Here is a 5,411-nt window from a genome sequence, read left to right as displayed (position 1 = left end):
GTACAGTTACATGTATTATAACACAGACTAGTTACATGTATTATAACTACCAGTACAGTTACATGTATTATAACACCAGTACAGTTACATGTATTATAACACCAGTACAGTTACATGTATTATAACACCAGTACAGTTACACGTATTATAATACCAGTACAGTTACACGTATTATAACACCAGTACAGTTACATGTATTATAATACCAGTACAGTTACATGTATTATAACACCAGTACAGTTACATGTATTATAACACCAGTACAGTTACACGTATTGTAATACCAATATAATTACCTGGATGATAATATGAGTTATAAAACAAGGTGAACAGAAAGTGTTCTTATAAATTCTTAATCTTTATTTTTCGAGCTGTTAAAACTTTAACGTAGAAGCGAGAAGTATATAAAAGGAAAGAAAACGAGAAAAATGTACCTGGAAAATATAGTGTAAAAATTCCTCAGTGTGTTTGGTCACGTGTTATTTCAAGCAGTGCCGAGGTGATTTGAATACAGATTAGCTCCTGTTTTAGTGTATCCTTAAATCAACACTTGTGTTACAAATACCGTGCGCGTTTCATCTACAAAACAGTCTTTCAGAGTTAGTTAGTGGCACAAAAGAACCTTATTCACGCTCATTGGAGTAGAAACTGTAAAATGAAAAGATGACGTCAAATTCAGACTTAAAGCCCTTCGTTTGTACTACCAAACAAATTCACAGTTACAAAAGTGAGCCTCGATCAGATTAAAATTGAAATCACTTTGTTATCATCCAAAGGAGGTGATTACACGTAGCAGTGAAACTAAAGGTACTGATAACTAAAACTTATCTTGTAACAAGGTGCTTCTAAATAAGAAGCTTTTTTTTATTTTCAAAGAACACTTATATGGAACAACATTTAATCCTTTGAAACACGACAAGACAGATCTTGTTGTCTTTAATTTGAAGAATAAACTTTCAAATTAACTGTAAAAAAAGTTTCTTGTATCACGCATTAGTTGTGTAAGAGCAATAAATCACAGAGCAAGCATAAAAAAAAAAGATGATGAAGTATACTAACGAATTGTGCTACTGGTTGATATCTTTTTAATAACTATTCATGGAAGTAACTAAGTATTGTGTTTAGAAGTATTCATGATACTTATCACGTGGTTTAATAAATATCGTATTGTTTTTCAAAGCTGCCCGACTTTCATCTTATAAAAGTCCCGTGTACTTATAGCAGAGCTTAGTGTTTAGCATATCGGGCTGAGGATGGAAAGGTCCGAAGTTCGAGAAGAGACGAAGCTAAGCACACACACTTCACTTTCAGCTATGGATGTGTTATAAATGTGTTATAAAACCGATCATGAATTCCGTTATATAATTAAAAGTTGAACAAAACTCTTGTGATTATATTTCATCTGATTGGTAGGTCCAAAATTAGGAACGGCTATACCCGAACCCCTAAGTGTCTTTGACTCTAGCCGTTAGCCCACGTGCGCTACACCCGAACTCAATAAAGCCTGGGTATAGTTAGAGGTACGGGCCCTGCAATGGCCATGTGGTTAGGGAGCTCGACTCGCAATCTGTGGGTTCGAATCCCCGTCCCACCAAACATGCTCGCCCTTTCAGCTGTGGGGGCGCTACACCCGAACCCTAGATGACTTTGGTTCTGGCCGTTTAGCCCACGTGCGCTATAGCCGAACCCTAAGAGTTTTTGACTCTGGCCGTTTAGCTCACGTGCGCACAAAGTGCCTTTTAAGTTATATTTTCATTAATCCCATTAACTTATAACACATTTTGGGGTTGTTTTTTGTTGCCCGGTGGGTCAGCGGGAAGTTTGATGACTTATAGTACTAAAAGCCTCCCAGTGGCACAGCGGTATATCTGCGAACTTATATCTATAGAAACCGGGTTTTAATACCCGCGGTTGGCAGAACACAGATATCCCTTTGTGCAGCTTTGTGCTTAATACAAACGACAACAACAACTACAGTACTAAAATTCGGGATTTGATTACCCCCGGTGAATAGAGCGTGATAGCATATTGTGTAGATTTGGGTTAAAATATCAAACATTAGAAACCATTCTTTTTTCATTCTTAAGGAAACGAACCTTTTTCTATTTAAAATATCTTTAGAAAAGTCTTGAATTTGTATTTATATTCTATGTTTATGACAAAGCTACTAAGGCTATCTGCCGCCGTTCCTAATTTTGAACTACCGAACAGAGAAAAAGCAGCCAGAAAGTATAGCTTGTTTTGTTTCTTTGAAGATAAGCACAAAGCTACACAATGGACTATTTGTGCTCTGCTTACCAAGGGTATCAAAACCCGGTTTCTAGCGTTGTAAGTCCGCAGACATACCGCTGTGCCACTGGGGGAGACAGTATAGCACCCTACGGCCCAACATACAAGCTAACGGATTAACTATCACTCCTATCACTCATCCACAGCTTATTGTGTAATCATCGCACAGATTCGAAGTCTAAAGCTCTGCCACGTTGCCGTGTCCAAATAATTCCATTTAGCTGGAATATTTTAATGGAAAATTTACCTGTTCAATTGCAATTCGAAATCTCTGAAATTAATCGAGGGTCTGAACTGTTAAAATTAGATCTATTCCAGAGTTTTTCATCGTTTTGTTGTTGTTTACTCTCATTTAAACAGTATTATGTTCACTTAGATCTCCTCAGATCGTTTTTTTTGTTGTTGTTGTTGTTGGTTACTCTAATTTAAACAGTATAATGTTCACTTGCAGCTCCTGAAATCGTTTTTGTTGTTGTTGTTGTTGTTGTTTACTCTAATTTAAACAGTATAATGTTCACTTGGAGTTCCTGAGATAGTTTTTTGTTGTTGTTGTTGTTTACTCTAATTTAAACAGTATAATGTTCACTTGGAGCTCCTGAGATAGTTTTTCTTATTGTTGTTGTTTACTCTAATTTAAACAGTATAATGTTCACTTGGAGTTCCTGAGATAGTTTGTTGTTGTTGTCGTTGTTTACTCTAATTTAAACAGTATAATGTTCACTTGGAGTTCCTGAGATAGTTTTTTTATGTTGTTGATGTTTACTCTAATTTAAACAGTATAATGTTCACTTGGAGTTCCTGAGATAGTTTTTTGTTGTTGTTGTTGTTTACTCTAATTTAAACAGTATGATGTTCACGTGGAGCTCCTGAGATAGTTTTTTGTTGTTGTTGTTGTTTACTCTAATTTAAACAGTATAATGTTCACTTGGAGTTCCTGAGATAGTTTTTTTTTGTTGTTGTTGTTTACTCTAATTTAAACAGTATGATGTTCACGTGGAGCTCCTGGGATAGTTTTTTGTTGTTGTTTACTCTAATTTAAACAGTATAATGTTCACTTGGAGCTTCTGAGATAGTTTTTTTGTTGTTGTTGTTGTTTACTCTAATTTAAACAGTATAATGTTCACTTGGAGTTCCTGAGATAGTTTTTGTTGTTGTTGTTGTTGTTGTTTACTCTAATTTAAACAGTATGATGTTCACTTGGAGTTCCTGAGATAGCGGCACGTTGATTAATCATCTACTATCACACTATGTTTTACTGTGTAATCAAAGTAAATTGGTTGTCATAACGGATGTATTGAGTTTGCAAAGTAACTGTGTTAAATGTTACCATCGCATCTTCCAAACTCTTTTGACATAAATTGGTTGTTTGATACCCATCAATATAAATTAAGCTATCTCTGGCATTATTCGGCTAACTGGCATATTCTGTACTAGGATGTGATGATTCATATTTTTTCTCCTTTATCGTTACAAGTGTTGGTTAGATTTACCTGCACAAAATTCTTTTCGCTGTTAAAATCCCTAACTTTGATAAGGGTGACTGGATCCAGCGGGTTGTAAACTGTAATGAATATTGATTGGTAAAGATATGGTTCCAACACTGCGGCCTCCATGAACCTCTTTAAAGCACTTAGCTTCTTTGGTTCACAGGTTTAAGTTTATCATATTATTTTTTTTAATTTTTGAACACACTGTAACCATCTACACTATATTAACCAAATGTATTACAATAACACGCCCTAGCTATAAATAGGCCCATCTACATAGAACTTGCAAGTGAATTTCATTGTTCACTATTTTACAAAATGCAGCTGTTAAAAAATATTTGTTGCAATCAACATGCCAAGAATAAAATGACTCGTACACATTCACAGGAAGATTAGGTATTGAAGGCTGTATTGGTTATCTGACTCGTACACATTCACAGGGAAGGTTAGGTATTGAAGGCTGTATTGGTTATCTGACTCGTACACATCAAGGAAGATTAGGTATTGAAGGCTGTATTGGTTATCTGACTCTCCGATAAATATAATTTCACACACGCTTACTCAAAATAAGTTGTTAAATTCCATCCTCTTAAAATAGACACGTAAAAAGGTCCTTGATTATGTAAGAAACTTCAAAATGGCGTCTATGCAGAGCGGTATGGCAAGATCGAACGAGAAATAAAAAATTAAAACATATTGAGAAAGCTAATAATCACCAGACTAGTATAAGTTGAAAGAAACAGAACGCTAAGCCTACTTTAATTAAATATATGTTTACATTATTGCTTATCGCAATACCAAGCATTTCACATGAAATACCAATATTGCGGGTTTGAATACACAAATCCATCATACACAGATGGTGTAAATACTTTTCAATTTCTCTAGAATATTTCCGATAGAAAGGTATAATAAACACACACAAATATCGCTCTTAACCTAATAAAAAATACTGCCAACATTTATCACATGAAATGAGCTGCATGGCCAGTAACTCACATTAAAAACGCACTAAATATTCCACATTAAAAATACATTAAGATATTTAACCATAAAAACATTCTAAAATATTTCACATTAAAAGTTTTTAAAATATTTCACATTAAAACACATTCTAAAATATTTCACATTAAAAGACATTTCAAAATCTTTCACATTAAAAGATATTTCAAAATATTTCACATTAAAAGACATTTCAAAATATTTCACATTAAAAGACATTTCAAAATATTTCACATTAAAAGATATTTCAAAATATTTCACATTAAAAGACATTTCAAAATATTTCACATTAAAAGTTTTTAAAATATTTCACATTAAAACACATTCTAAACTATTTCATATTAAAACATTTTAAAATATTTCACATTAAAAGACATTTCAAAATATTTCACATTAAAAGTTTTTAAAATATTTCACATTAAAACACATTCTAAAATATTTCACATTAAAAGACATTTCAAAATATTTCACATTAGAAATACATTAAATATTTAACCATAAAAACATTCTAAAATATTTCACATTAAAAGACATTTCAAAATATTTCACATTAAAAGTTTTTAAAATATTTCACATTAAAACACATTCTAAAATATTTCACATTAAAAGACATTTCAAAATATTTCACATTAA

Source organism: Limulus polyphemus, unplaced genomic scaffold, assembly GCF_000517525.1.
Source record: "Limulus polyphemus unplaced genomic scaffold, Limulus_polyphemus-2.1.2 Scaffold3931, whole genome shotgun sequence".
NCBI classification, from domain to species: domain Eukaryota; kingdom Metazoa; phylum Arthropoda; class Merostomata; order Xiphosura; family Limulidae; genus Limulus; species Limulus polyphemus.
This window is presented reverse-complemented; position numbering follows the sequence as displayed.